At 37.5% G+C, this 16318-nt stretch overlaps 1 protein-coding gene and 1 long non-coding RNA gene across 7 annotated transcripts in view; one reads left to right on the forward strand and one right to left on the reverse strand.

Annotated features, from left to right (window-relative positions):
* Adgrv1 (adhesion G protein-coupled receptor V1) overlaps positions 1-16318 on the reverse strand; it is a 469087-nt gene that overhangs the window by 236483 nt on the left and 216286 nt on the right. The gene's annotated exons all lie outside the window — the stretch shown is intronic.
* LOC138832894 (uncharacterized) overlaps positions 1-16318 on the forward strand; it is an 84177-nt gene that overhangs the window by 58567 nt on the left and 9292 nt on the right. For 3 of the 6 annotated variants that reach the window (XR_011373735.1, XR_011373734.1, XR_011373732.1), the window contains one exon: positions 14932-15052. The exons of 1 other annotated variant lie outside the window; for it this stretch is intronic. This is a non-coding gene — a long non-coding RNA (uncharacterized lncRNA). The remainder of the gene's footprint in view (positions 1-14931; positions 15053-16318) is intronic. 2 more of the 6 variants (XR_011373737.1, XR_011373733.1) reach the window with 1 other exon arrangement.

Here is a 16318-nt window from a genome sequence, read left to right on the forward strand (position 1 = left end):
TAAGTCAATGGCATGATGCTGAATCCAGAACAGCTAGTTGAATTGTCAGGATCTTCTATTTCTTGGTTCAAGCACAAATCATTGAAGATTTACATCCTGGTTCTGGGCAAAAGTATTATCTATCATTTTTCTTTGTGGGCAAAAGATCTTTAGTGCAAAATTGTCAATACCACAGAAGGAAATACTCTTGAAATTCACTTTCATAGTGTTTGGGGGGATTAATACAAGTAAATGGAGCTAGAAGACATTATGAAAAGTAAATGTTATACACAGGTACATACAAGGCAAGTATTTCTTAGGGGATACACCAAGCACTTTTCTTCACCAGAAAAACCTCTGTTTTGTTTTAAGATCCTGCTGTGCCTAGAAAAAAAGTGGATAAAGTAAGACAATCAGACCTAGGAATGTTAGGTTAAAGCGGGTGGGGTGTAGTGGACAAAGCATTCCACTTTCCAACCTTTTCCACCTGCTACTGTTAGGGGCTTGATAAGCTATATGGAATTGCTGCATTTGTTCCCCTCTCCTATGATACTAGCTCTACATGAGCATCTTACCCACACATATACACAGACTCCAAGAAACAGCAAGAAGAATTGCTTTTTCTATCTTCTTCATTTAAGCAAATACAGTCCAACTAGGTTTCAAAGTGAGGCACAAATTCTCTAAAAAGGAAAATATGATCAAACAGAAGTGTGGTTATTCACATCTGTAATCCCACTTACTGTGAAGGTATAGATCATGGTTCAAAGTCAGCCAGGGCAAAAGTTAGCAAGACTACCATTTCAATGAACACATGCCTCCAATTTCATCTACATGGAGACATGGATTGGAGAATCATAGTCCAAAATCAACCCTCAAAACAAAAAGAGCAAGACTCTACCTGAAAATTAATCTAAAGCAAAAAGGTCTTAGAGGCATTGTCAAGTGATGGAGTACCTGGATAGCAAGTATGAAGCCCAGAGTTCAAACTTCAGTACAATCAATCCATAAATATGTCCAACTGTTTTGGGGGGGAATGTAAAAAAACCTGATTATTAGCATTTTCTGAGTGGTAATGTGTCTTCCAGTTCTTCACAAATCCTCATATAATGAATTTAATTCTATACTATGTATGTATTATATGCACCTTCATATATACTTTATATCCCAAACAAATGTGTTATTTAAAAATTGACAGCTGGTGGAATGAACTCAAAATTATATTCACTGGGTTAATTTACATTTGTCTGAAATTCATTTATAAAATAAAAAATTAATTTCCGTTGAAGAGTTTGTACATAAATACATGAGGTGCTATACGTTGGGCTAGCTCAGAACTCAGTTCTGAGGAAGGTGAGATAGTTTGCTTCACATAAACACACACAAACAACAAAGCAAGAAAGAGTAAAATAAGAATTGTTTCAGAATGAATACGGTCAAAGGAAATCCCTCCTTAAAGCAAGAACTCCAATTTTGTAACATGCCCATGCGTTAGGGCACGCTTTCTGGGACTTCACTGTCCACAGTCAAAGTAGCTGCCTCAATGACTGCCTCAGCGAGCATTTCATACCACCCCACCCCCACCATCCCCTCCGTGCCCATTTCATGCTGCCTTTACTAGTGCAGAAGCATGGAGTTCATGAAAGGCTACCTTTCAAAGAGTGTGTGTGTGTATGTTCAGTGGGGTGGGGGTGGGGGTCGGGGTGAGGGGGGGTTCTTCAGGAAAAACGAGAGTTCGTTTTTGACTCAGAAGATATTTCTTCTGTCACTTGTACTTCTACCACAAGTGTATTACAAACATAAGAGGTAACAATGCTAGATAAGAAATGTACTCATTACCTTACTCATGTAACTGTAACCCCTCTGTATACGACTTTTACAATAAAAAAAACATAAAAATAAAAACACAGCACACAGGAACAAAACCTACTAAATGGGTGTCTCCTTGGTTGATGTAATACAACAGTACAAATAGCTTTCTACACAATTCTTAAGGAAGACTCTAGTACTTGCATAAGGGCTGACAAATAATACAATGTATTATTTGCAGATGTATTTTTAAACTTGCTCATTTCACACTAAATTTATAAGAACAGTCACCATAGAAAGATAAAATTGTTTCCTTAGACTTTGAAATTTCTGGCAAAGGCACTTCAATTTTCCATTTAAACAAAGAACCTAGCTTAAAACAAGATAACAACAAAAGTAATGTGGTCCAACAATATGCATTCTCAATTGCAGTAAAATCTAGTTAAGTCTGACCATTTTGATAGTCAATCAGCTTTGAGGCTAACTTTAAAGATTTAATCCACACAGCCCCTCATTGATCCTCCTGAGCTCAGACAGAACAGAGTTTATTCCATTCTAATGACTGACACACATTTATAGACAAAACAACTCTGAGTGCCACTATTCCTATAAGATTAATAGATAAATGTAGTCTTTACTTAAAGAAAATCATAAATACTAAGCTTCACTATGCTATCCCTGACTGCTTGCTCAGAAATATAAGCTCTGTTATATCTTATCTCCTCCACTGAAGACAGGAAATGAACTTTACTGCAAAAGAGACAGAGGACCTATGCATTTACTAAACAGAGAGAAAAAGAAAGAAAATGTAAAAATTTAAAGATAGACGAGGCCAAAAGCCCCAGACTACCTCCTGAACACGTTTTCTGGGATTACACATCTTGTTTACTAAGCTCCAGTTAAAGTGTTCTTCCTGTAGTCTCAGCATGCCAAGCTGATAAGACCTCAGACCTTGGCTTTTGCCAAGGTTCTTTGCCAAGAATATTCTTGCCCCTGGTCATCCCCTCTCTCTCATTCACAGGTCACTTCCACAGCAAGGCCCTCTCCATCCCAGACCTCCCCAGTTACCCTCCTATTGAATAGCAAAAGTATGTTTATTTCACCCTTTATGTCTGTCTCAAATGCCAAGGTCTCTCTGAAATAAGAGAGACCTTGCCCTTTAATATTTATCCTTATGAGTGTGGTTGCTTGGCTAATATTAGGAATTTATACTGATTGATTCAATGAGGGATGAAAATCAGGCCAGGCGCCAATGGCTCATGCCTGTGACCTAGCTACACAGAAGGCTAAGATCTGAGGATCACACTTCAATTCCAGTCCGGGCAGGAAAGTCCATAAGACTTTTATCTCCAATAAATCAGCAGAAAACCAGAAGTTGTGCTGTGGCTCAAGTGGTCAAGCACACTAGCCTTGAGCTGAAGAGCTGAGGGACAGTGCCCAGGCCCAAAGTTCAAGCCCCATGAGTGACAAAAAAAAAGTAAGAAAGAAAGAAAGAAAGAAAGGAAAGGAAAAAAAAGTGATTAAAATCAATTTATTAAAAGCATAATGGCTTCAGCACCAACTTTAGGGAACAAGACATTGCTCCTTAATGTTAACCCTCTCCATGTAATCACAATTGACCTTGGAGTTGCACTAGGTAAGGAATGAATCAGACTCCACATTTGTTCTAAGAGGTAATACCCAGTTCCCTGTGCTCGGCTTGCCCCTGTGCCAGGCAAGTGCAAATCTGTGCTAGTTGAACTTGGGGAGCCTGTTAGAATTGGGGAAACCAACAAGCCACCACCATGCCGAGTTTGAGCTATGCTCACAATGTTATGACAAATGGATTTAAAAGAGTTACCCTGAAGGCAGAATTGTCACAAATGAATATGTTCAGCTTTGTCAGCGTGGATACATCCAGTTCTGCCACTCCAACCCCACCACATCCATACTCCATAAGTATGCTCAGTGTGTGCATTGTGCTCACCTTATGTGAGTGAATTTGGCAGGCAGTCTTATAAAGCTATCAGCAGGAGAGAAGGAAGTACGATATGGGTAGGAAAATAATCAAATTGAATAGTGATCTAAGCTGCTTGAGAATGATGGACACCTTGATCAACACAAGCTTTAGAATGTGCTGCTCCACCTGGAGAACAGTGCAGGCTAGTGGGAGGAGCAGAGTGAGTTCACTGCCAGATTTTTCTTCTGCGGTGCTTCATTGTGATTTCATCGTTTGCATTGGGAACTTATTTCGAGTCACAGATGGTATGACTGCTAAGATGTGAGAACATTTATTAATTGTTTGAGTCTTCATAGGAGTGTTCCTATAAACTATAATTGAGCTTTTCTAAAATATTTTTAAAGCATGCTCTGTGTGGATGTGGGATTCATTTTTATTCCCATCCTTCTCTTCATTTGTTTCCATATCGGTATTTATCATTACCTAGTAATGTTAATTTAAAAGACATATTATAACTAGAATATTTAGCAGTGCAAACAAGGCAATATCAACCTCCAGAATGAAAAACATTTTGCTACTGTAGGGTTTGAGAAAAAAGTATTTCATAACTTAGTGTTTATTATTAATCCTTCCTTTTGAGTAATTTTTATGAATAAATAATCAATTCAGATTCTTTCACAATATGCTGAAGATTTAAACAAAAAGATGATTCATTTTGTTCTGAAAGTCACATTAGTAATATATACTAAACAAAAAGGCCAAAGGGACTCAACCTACTAGATTTATAATCTTAAAATCCAGTATTAATTCAAAGGAAATATAGCATTGTTGTGTGCAACTACTGGTATAGAAGTGTTAAACAAATATGCACTTTTAAGAATTATTATCCCGTTGGGGAGTTAGAGAGGCAAGGGATGGTAGGGGAAAAACAAAGGAGGGGGTAACAATGTTCAATAACTCACTCATGTAACCCCTCTCTATAGTATCTTTACAATAAACAATTTATATTATTAAAAAAAGAAATATCCAGCCAGGTACAATTTCAGCTATTCAGGAAATCAGAAGAATTACAGTTCAATGCTAGTCCAGGCAAAATTTTAGTAAGACCTCATCTCAACAAACAAAGCTGGGTGGGTGGTTATACATCTAAGCTCAAGTGTGTGGAAGGCCTCAGTAGGATGCTTGTGGTTTCAGGCTTACTACGGAGAAACATGACACCCTGAAAAGTCATCAAAGCCATGTTGGAGGCAAGGCTTACGTGGTAGGGTGACTGACTGAGTGCCAAGATCAAGGCCCTGAGTCCACCCCCTTAAAACTCTTGGACCACCAATTCATAACTTATAGGAAAAATGTAAAGCTAGGATGGGTTTTATAGGCTAAGTACATAATAGTATTAAAAGTTATTAAATAGTTTGGCTACCTAATCGAACACACCACAGACCAGTCTTCTGGACAGTTCCTAACAATCCCCACTTTCTGAGACATTTCTTCATTTCCCTTTCCACACTGGATGACATCGGGTGGATCTGTCTCACCAGTAGAAGGAAGAAGAGAAGGTAGTGTTCCAATACAGTTTGGCTTTTAATTTAGTCATGCTGGCTCTTCTTCTTGTAGTATTTACTTTGAGAAAAGAATGGCACCATGTTTTATCAGTTTTAAGAAAGGTCAAAAGAACCTCAGGACAGTTGAACCAGAAAGAACTAAAGCCTTTAGTCCATAGTCACATGAGGAAGGAAGTCATATTGGAAACAGAATTTCTAGCCCAATTAAGCCCTCACTAGAAGACCTGCCACATTATGAGACTGCCGAGGCCCAAAGCTCCAGTTGAACCACTCTGGACAACCCAGTCTCCGAACTTTTATCAGTCAATAAATACTTGTTTACATTGTAGCATCTTGAAACAATTTTCATACAGAAACCGAAGAATGACACACATACGCACGCACACATTTCTTTCAACACATCTGCTTCTATTAACATCTTGAACACAGCTAAGGGCAATTGGGTAAGTTTTGATGAAAGGTTATGCTTAGAAATAAGCTGTTAGTCAGGTATGATGGCACATGCCTGTCATCTCAGCTACTTGGAAGGTGGAGGCAAAAGAATTACAAATTTGAGGCCAGGCCAGGTAAAGTTAGTGAGACTCCATTGGGAGGAAAGGACTGAATATATGGGTGTAGCTTCATTACCATGTTCAAGGTTTGGGTTCAATCCCTAGTACTGAGAGGCAGAAAAAAGAAAAAAATAAAGGGAAAAAAAGAAACTGTTTTGGACATTTCTCAAGAATTTAAGCATAGAGTATCTTTTGGAATCGGTAAATCACTTTGATAAACTGGGTTGAAATTTGTCCTTACTATATCAGCAAATATGCTTAATAAGCAAATCACACACACACACACACACACACACACACACACACACACACACACACACACACACCTGTATAATTCTAAGAAATACTGGAGATGAGGGGGTGAAAGATTACAAAGGATGAGAGAAGATCTGAAAGCAAATGAATTAAGTATTGTTTGTACTTAAAGACTTTAAGAAATCAATCAGCTAGCCCTGGAGACTGTCTACTACCAATTTGGATATCATATTTGCTAAAACATTTAAGATGCAATATTCTTTAGGATATTTTGTTGTTTCAAGATGATACCACATGTCCTCTACTGTTAGAAAAGTATATTTTCCCATTTTTTCCTATTTCTCCTTAAATATATTCCATGCTATTTTGTAACAAACTGGACAATCTTATTACTTGATTTTATTATTATTTATACTTTTCCAATAAAAGCCTTTACTATACAACATTTGTTAGCATCCAGATACTAATATTCTTAGTTATGTGTAAAGTATTGTTGTCATAGTTAATTATCCCTATATAGAAAGTGATTTCACATAAAAGGCTATTTTAAGACATTACTTTTCAGTTTGCTACATGACAAGAGAAAAAAATCACAGTCATTAAATCTATTGCTATTCTTGAGATGTTGAGAAAAATAATATGAAGTAAAAATTACAAAAGTATGATTTTGGGTTTTTTCCTTTTTATTTTTTAATTTTTAAGTATATATTTTAAAGTGGTAGAAACATATACACAAGTAATGCATCTCTTGAGTCTTTATCCACACTGCTATAGGGAATGTTGAAGCCCTTGTAAGTGTAAGACATCTAAGAGACCAGCAAGAGAGAAAGGAACAAGCAAGCAAAGCAAATCTATACAGAGCAGAGTAACACAAATGTTCAAATGCACCTAACAAAGCTTTAAACAGTGGCATCTAGCCGGAAGTGGTGCTGTGGCTCAAGTGGTAGAGCGCTAGCCTTGAGCTGAAGAGCTGAGGGACAGAGCCCAGGCCCAGAGTTCAGGCCCTATAACCGGACCCCCCCCCCCCCGAAGAAAAAAAAACAAAAAAACAAAAAAAATCCAGTGGCATCTATACATTTCAGGAACCCAACATAGAGTAAACAGACAAACTGCAAACACATTTGTACAATGTGTTTGTACAATATTTAAAGTCACCTTAATAACCTCTTTCTTTTTTCTTTTCTTTTCTTTCTCTCCCCCACCCTTTCTGCCCTGGGCTGGTTTAGAACCACAATTCTCAAATCTCAGCGTCCTGAGTTGCTAAGTAAGCCACTAGCACCTAACTATGATGACTAATTTCTAGTGGCTAAAGTAGCTATATCCACCTTAGGCAATGTTAATAAAAAATATGAGAACCAAGAACAAAGAAAAAGATACTTTTATGCTCCCCTCTCCCCCACTGGGGTTAAAGATCTGTAACATCTAAAACAAGGCTTTAGCACTATGAACTGAAAATGGATCAACTAAACTGGATGTAGAGTGGGCAGCTGGAGGGTGAGGTCTTTGTAGCCATACAAAGCACAGGTGATCGCAAAGAAGAGAACAAATCTGCTTATGTGTAAAGGAAGAAAAATAGTTCACATCTTCCTTATCTCTCTTCACAGGTTCCACACCAGTGGCGTCAGCACACACCAAAGGACTTGCCATTGCAACTACTGTTATAGTAATACATAATATCACAGTTTAACCTAACTTCACATATATTCTATAGGCATGACTTACTTAAGCACATTACCGAATTATACACCAAAATTGTTTAAAGAAAATTACATGGTCATTTGCAATTTTGGCTATTATCTAAAAGATGAACACATGCTTAAAAGTAAAATTAGTGTTTGTACTGTTGTACTGTCTTGTTTTAGTTTACCAAGGGATTTTCTTACTACTGAAATAGACTCTCAATAAAAGTGTACTATAAGATAATGTACTGACAACCAATTGAACCAAGCAATGTTACTGAGCTCCAACTCATTCCCCTAATGGGCCTTGCCTGTGTAGGGAAGAGGAGGAGGTCTGCTGAGAGGCTGATGTCAGCTCACAGAGACCATCAGCCTCCACACAGAAGGAATATTCTTTGCTGAAAAGCAATTCAAATCTATCTAAGTTTCCACTGAGAAAAGACAGATCTAATAAAGTTAGATCTGTGGAAGCTCAAAAGGCTAATCTGAGTACATAGCTAAAATGTTAGTTTTCATGGAAACTTAATGAACAAACAGCAGGGGTATATGAAACGTTTAATTACTCTTAATCTTAGCTGTTGAAAAAAATGCTTTAGGTTTGGGTGTGGCAACTCCATTTGAAAAACTAGTTGGCACTGTGGTATAGACCTTGCTATGATTTCTTTCCAACATGGGGCACACCTTGTTCAAAAGGCAAATGACTCATATGAGGCAGCAATCCAAGATGTAATATTCAGCATTAAACTTGCTAACAATATCTCAGACGTAGCCACAACTTCTATGAGAAAAACAGTGGCCAGAGAATGAAACACTGTGGCTCCCACATTTCCCTAGGATAAATTTTGCAAGAAGAGTAAAACTACACTGAAAAAAATATTGGATAAGGCAAACTAGGAGAAAGTCCACAAAGCACTTGTGACATACACCAACATCAACGAGCATTACTCAATGCTGTACCACTTAACCAAAAATAGGCCAAGCATCAAAGGTAAAAATGGCTAGAGAAGAAAGGAGGAAACGATGACAGCTTACACAAAAGTTGACCCAGCAAACCTGGACCAAGTTGACAAAATATCACTATTAATACTTATTATTTTCCAATTAATACAAGCTGGTCAGAGGTATGTCCTCTCTAAACTCCATAAATAGGTTTTAACCTATCAGCCCATTTCAAATAATATATATTTTAAACATCTGCCTTGGGAGATTATGATGTCATATTTAACTTAGTCATTTTTAATGAAATATTTTGTATTCTCACAATTTTATGTCCTGTGATGCAAGTATAAGGTAAGTTTGATTGGTCTCTTGAGGTCTCACACTTGGAGCTGAGGCAGAAATGTACACAAACACTTTTAAAAAATCATGTTATCAAAGTGTGATATGAGACTCAGTTTCCATTGACATTTATTCTTCCTTTTTCTAAAGGAACATTAATATGTATCTAGTGTTTATCAGTAGCCAGACACTGTGGCAGGCAATAATTATACAGCAGTGAACAAAGAAAACAGTCTCAATTCCTGCCTTCATAGAGGGTGTAATATTCTGAGGGAAATAGAAACGGGCAAAAGAATTAATCGTAGCATACCGAGCATCATAGAAGATAGGAGAAATAAACTGAGAGGATATTGCTTTCTGGGAGTTGGGAGGATTGAGTACATTGAAACAGTAATAAGGGAAGGCCTCCTTAGAAGAGACCTTGAACCTGATCTTCACACTGAGAAAAGAAACCTACAGTACGAAGACCAAGAGGTCAGGCCAAACAGCCCTCCAGGCAAAGGGCCTGCAGCCACACAGAGTCCAAGGCAGGGACTAAGGCAAGGGCCGGGATGGAAGCACAGTGAACACGGTCACAGTGCCCAGGAGAGTGCAGTACAATTGACAAGGCCAACTGGAGCTCACAATGCTCAATCTTAACAGACCTATTAAGATGCTAAATTGAATTGGAAGGACAGTGGGAGATATGAATGGTTCTCAGTAGGAGATATGCATGTTTCTAAAAGAACTGTATTTATTACCTTATTGATGCAACTCTAACCCCTCTGTACATTACCTTTACAATAGAAAATAAATAAATAAAAGATTACACTAGATCCTTAAATAGAAAGAAAATTGATAGATAGACCAATTAGAAGTCTATTTCAGCAGATAAAGTCATAGCAAAATTTAGAGGTAGAATCAAAAGAACTTTTAGGTAGACTAGGTGTGTATTATTGGAAGACTGAATATGCACAGAGAAAGGAATGAAAAATGATGCAAACCCTATGTATCATGGCCATAATTATGGAGAGATGGAAGAGCGTGGGCGGGAGGAATGGGATTCAAGGGGATATAAAATGTTTTGTTCAGACATGTTAAGTTTGAGTTCCTTGTGACATGTCCAAGGGGAGCTGTCAAGGGTGAGACTTGTATGCAGGACTAGAGTTTCAAAGAATGATTTACCATGGAACTATAAATTTACCAGTCATAAAGCATGCAAAATTAGTAAAGCTCAAAACTGGGTAATGATGAGATCACCGACAGGGACAATATGAGATAATAATTCTATAGCTTTAGTATGCAGAAACATTTTCTGAGAAGATTCTGATTCAGTAGGTTTAAGGTGGTAATTTCAAATCTGTGTTTTTATTAAACTCTTCAGATGCGTCCTATCTCAGTACCATTTCATACTGTTAAACAGATTGAGAAATTAGTGAGTCGAGTAGTGAACTGAAAAACTAGAGTAATTATTAGGTGGCCAGAAAAAAAAAAGTTTGAGAAACTGAAGCCAGCTACCAATTTGGAGAGAATGTTCTATGCAATTCGAACCAACTTCAAAGAGAAAAATAAAAGGTCCCTGAATATTAGGTACCACTAGCAAGAACTTAATCTGAGTCCTTTCAAGCAAGTTTTATAAAACAGCCCTCAAGATAATAGATTTATGTAAGTGTATAAATGCACATACTTCTGACTTAGCATGATGAGAGAGAAAAAAAGCATACAACCAGCAACACAACCAATGGGGCCTGTTAAAAACAACCACTTATAGTGCTGTTAAATCAGGAAAAGCTGAGTACTGGTTGTGTTGAAGTTTATCAGATCTTGACCAATCTACTCCAAGGTTACTGAGGTTAGGGAAGAAAAAACTTAATTCCCTTTTCCCCTTCATGTAATACACAGCTAAGCTCCTTAGTACTTAGTCATTCCTTAAACCAGCACTTTATGAGAAGAAGGGGCAGACAAATTATAAAACAGATTCATTTATCTCTTTCTTAAACTTCACCTTTTGTTAGTCCAGTACTTCATATCCATACTATTTTACTGCTGAGGACAACCACTCTTCTGTGTTATCTTGCATCAGACATATCAAGCTTTCTTCTCCTTCCAAGTGGGCCCATTTCACCTAAGCTTGTGCAATAACCATTTGATCCACAAAATCATTATGTTACCTCCCACAGACTTGCATTTCAGCAGGAGTTTCTACAGAGACAAATTTTAATTCAAAGGAGTTAAGCAACTAGCACAGCATTCATGTATCATCACAGTGGAGATACACTAAGTATGTTGAAGATAATTTTAATAATCTTCAATCAGCTCCCTGTAGATTGCTATCTATTTTACCTGTAAAGCTCCAACAGTTTAAGACATATTCGAGTTAATCATCTGGGAGCAAGCAAACTTTAAAAAAACAGTGCTGATAGATTATAAACTGTGGCAGAAAGCTGATCTCATGTCATGTGCGAGTGGAAAGAAATGTCAACAAGTATATCTGCGAGTTTGTCTTGTGGAAAATCTGCACAGAGCCAAAGATGTTTTTCATCACACAGAGCTGAAAATATTCTGTAAAGAAGTTGCAAGTTCGAGACAACCAGTACTGAGGCAATTGACATAAATGTGTAGACAGCCTAGATATAAATGAACATTGAGTGAACTATGCAGTGGTGATATGAACTATAAAATTTAAGGGGGAGGGGAGCCTAGTGGGGGAAAACTAGAAGAAAATGAGGGGGTAATACTGTTTCAAAAGAAATGTAGTCATTATCTATGACTTGTTTAACTGTAACCCCTCTGTAAAAACCCCTTTACAATAAAGAAAAAACAAAAACAAACAAACAAACAAAACATTAAGTCGGGTGCCAGTGGCTCACGCCTGTAATTCTAGTTACTGAGGAGGCTGAGATCTGAAGATCACGGTTCACAGACACCCTGGCAGAAAAGTCTGTGAGATTCTTATCTCCAATTAACTACTAGAAAACCAGAAGTGGCGCTATAGCTCAGTGGTCTTCACCTTTAGGTGAAGAGTACAGGGACAGTGCCCAAGCCCAAGCCCAGAGTTCAAGCCCCACGACTGACCCCCCCCACCCCAAAAAATCATTGGCTACATACAAGCAAAACCATTCAATATTTGTCTTTATCTAGCTTAATAGGGAGAACTCCAGTTCATTCATTTTCCTGCAAATAATTTAATTCATTTTATGGCTTAATAAACTCTGTTCTTTATATGTACCCCATTTTTTAATCCAGTCATTTGTTTGAGGGTACCGACACTGCTAGGTGGTGTTATAAGCATGGGTGTTTAAGTTTCTCCCTCATGTGTTGATTTACATTTCTTTGGCTATAAGCCTAAGAGTGGTATGTCAGGATCATATAGTAGTTTTTTTAGTTTGTTTAGGAATCTTCATACTGGTTTCCCTAACAGTTGAGTTAATTTTTCACCAACAGTCTACGAGGGTTCTTTCTTTCAACCTCCTCACCAATGTTTCTTGTTGCTTGTTTTCTTGGCAGTCCATTCTGAAAGGTGTGAGATGACTTAGTGTCATTGTTATTTTCATTTCCTTTATGGCTGAGGATGTTGAACAATTATTTGTGTATTTTCTAGACATCTGTCTTATATACTTTAAACCATCTCTATTATAATTTCTAATGATAATATTAACATAATCTCTTCCTTCCTTTCTTCCTTCCTTCCTTTCTTTCCTCCTTTCTTTCTTTCTTTTTTTTAATTGTGAAAATACTGTACAGAGGGGTTACAATTACATGGGCAAGATAATGAGTACATTTCTTATCAAGCATTGTAGCCTCCTCCTTTGTTTCCCCTTCCCATCCCATCCTCCCCTACCCCCCCCAACCCTCTTTCTTTTTGTTGTTGCTCATGGGGGCCTGGGAGTTATCCCTCAGCTCTTCAGCTCGAGGCTAGTGCTCTACCACTTGAGCTACAGTGCCACTTCCGGTTTTCTGAATGGTCTATTGGAGGAAAGAGTCTCACAGACTTTCCTGCCTGGGCTGGCTTTGAACCACGATCCTCAGGTGTCACCCTCCTCAGTAGCTATAATTATAGGCATGAGTCACGGATGCCCGGCTAATATAATCTTATAATAACTAATACAATAAAAATGTGGGCTGGGAAGGTGGCTCAGTGTTGGAGTGCTTGCCTTGCATGCATGAGGCCCTGGGTTCGATTCCTCAGCACCACATAAGCAGAAAAAGCCGGAAGTGGGGCTGACGCTCAAGTGGTAGAGTGCTAGCCTTCAGCTGAAGAGCTGAGGGACAGTGCCCAGGCCCAGCTTTCAGGCCCCACGACCGACCAAAAATAAATAAATAAATAAATAAAATAAAAAAAATAAATAAAAATGCTATGTAAATAAAAAATAACATTGGATTTTTGATGTCTGTTCTGAAGTCAATTTAGGGGAACTATTGTGGTACCACATATACCATATTATGGGCCACACTCAATACTCAGGACTTCAGTGCTCCTTCAATGAATTCGTCCTGACATTGTAGAAGAGAAATTAGGGCTGGACCTAGTTCCTATGTTTGCCAAGGAAATACCAATTAGAGGTTTCAATAGTCCTGTGGATGGTCCAAGAATAAAGCACTTACAAGGTTGCAGAAATGTCAATGCTAAAAACAGGACAATTCTAGGCAAACAGGAACAAATCAAGACAATTATTTGTCATCTGCTTTGAGCTGAGGGGAACAAACAAAATGGTAACGTGGGGTCCAGTTTAACTAAAAGTTGAAACTGGTAGTTTTGAGAAAAAATAGGTGGCATAAGGTCATTACTAAAATGTCCTCCAAAGGGTATCTAGTGATGAGGTAGCCGGTAATATTGTAAACATGACACAGAAACCATGATATGAAAAAAAGAGAAGCTAAAGATAATTTTATGACTCAATTGTGCTGACAGTAATATCCTAAAGCCAATGGCTATTCAAGATTAGAAATAGTTCTTAGTTGTGTATTGTTGTATGAGTTTCTGAGTGTTATTTCTCATCTTCTGTAACTTTAGCCTGTATATGCAAGTCCCTTTAGAGAAAAAGAAAGGGCTCTTATTTTCTAGATGTGAAATGCAAATACAAGGACTTTATCATGTTTAAACAGGTAAGTAATGAGTACACCCAAAGGCCTGTGTAGGCACAGGTGGAGTTTCACCATCCAGAACAATAGCTTTCTTGAATTTCCCAAATAAGAAATATTACAAAGAAGAATATTTTTAAGACCATTAGGACAAAACAAATAAGTATATGCATAGTGAAGTTATCTGATTATAGGTTATATTTAACAGCTGCATTAATTTCTTGGCAGGTAATATCAGACATTTTGTTGTTGTTGTTTCCACATCTCTGGATAAGGGTTAAGTAGGCAACACCTGTCCAGCCTAGTGGTTCAAAGCCTACAATCTGATACTAGTAGGCAGCAATCAAAGATCACCACTTGAGGCTAGCCCAGTTATAAAACATTTTAAGACTTCATCTCAACCTGGCTCGGTGTGGTAGCATTCACCTGTCATCTCAAGCTACAGAAATGCCATGTTTAGGCCCAGTGGCACAAGCCAGTAATTCCACCAGTGTAGGGGGACACAAACAGGAGAATTGCAATCCAGAGCAACCTGAACATGAAGTGAGACTCAAATTAAAAAATAACCAATGTAGAAAGGGAATGGTTGAGTGGTTGAAGTGGTAGAATTCCTGCCTAACAAGCCTGAGGTCTAACAAGCATGAAGCTTTGAGTTCAACCCTCATACTACCAAAGAGAAAAAAAAAAAAAAAGAAGAAAAGAGGTGAGGAGAGCAGAAGAGAGGAGAAAAAAAAGGAAAGAAAAAAGAGGTAGAAAAGCAGAAGTAAAAATCCTGATTATAGAATGTTCAATAATACTTGTTTTTATCTTCAATTCAGAATGAATGAGGACGATTTTTAAAAATGAAAAAGAAATGAAAAGGAGAAAAAAAGCTCTTGGAAGAACGACAAAGGAGGGGTAACAATGCTCAACAAGAAACATACTCATTGCCTTACTCATGTAACTATAACCCCTCTGCACAGCATCTTTAAATACAATAGAAATTTTAAAAATCTTATTAATGAATTATCTAAGGAATGAATAAAACAGGATGTTTCCCAAAATGAAAAAAATAATCAAATGCAAAATGTCAGATTTGACCTTAAAATCTATAAACAGCTTTATTTTTGTTGCTATTGCTGTTATTAGTCATGGGGCTTGAACTCAAAGTTGGAACACTCTTCCTGAGCTTTTGTGCTCAAGGATAACACTCTACCACTTTGAGCCACAGCCCCACATCTAGTTGTCTGGTAGTTATTTGGAGATAAGAGTCTCATGCCCAAACTGATTTTTAAACCATGATCCTCAGAACTCAACCTTCTGAGTCACTAGATTTTCAGGCATGAGCTACCGGGGCCTGTATACTAATAGCTTTCTTTCTGGTTGATGATAAGCATGTTCCCATCAAAGGTACTATCTTTACATCTGAGAAGACCTGCAACCTTCCAATATACAAGGAATTTAGATGCTTTTCATTGGCTTAGTCCTTATAAAAGTATAAAAGTTGGTCAAAAGATTTTTAAAATGCTCTTCATTTAACACTTGATCCCTCTTTTTTTCCAAACTCTAATCATTTTTCATATTTATTTTCCAAATTTGTGTTGATACGTAGGAATAGATGAAAACTATTCCACATTTTGTTAAACCTTCACCCTATAATTCTTCATTTGGACCAGCTGACTAAACTCTTACCTCTCCTGTGGTATTCAATGGAAAAATACATTTCTTAAAAAGAAAAAAATTCCTAAGACTTTTAATGAAGGTTTGTGATTAGACAAGCCTATTAAATGGTAGCACATTTAATGAGTACTTAAATGAGCTTATTAACCACCTAATAATTAGATCCTTTGCCACACACACAAAAAATGTCAAGCTAACAGGGTCATAATTTCCGGCAATACTGGTTACAGGTTCTGTGGTCTTCGTTGTTTTTTTATTCTTTTCTTTTAAATTGATTAATCCAGAGATAATAAGCAAATATGAACCATTCCTGGAACTCATCATTGCTTTTCCTTTCAAAATTTGTATGGGTAGAATCCAGCCGTTTTTAATGATGCTCTGTGATAGATCCAAGAAATACAAAATATTCCATCAATTATCCATTACACCTGAGATTCACAGAAAGCTCTTCACGTTGATCTTTATCCTTCTGGTCTGGTTTTGTTAGTTGCAGATGAAAATATTATTCAGCTAATGAAGACAAGGATCCATCACGGGGTAGATAGA

Source organism: Dipodomys merriami, unplaced genomic scaffold, assembly GCF_024711535.1.
Source record: "Dipodomys merriami isolate MVZ:Mamm:240054 unplaced genomic scaffold, mDipMer1.0.p SCAF_20, whole genome shotgun sequence".
NCBI classification, from domain to species: domain Eukaryota; kingdom Metazoa; phylum Chordata; class Mammalia; order Rodentia; family Heteromyidae; genus Dipodomys; species Dipodomys merriami.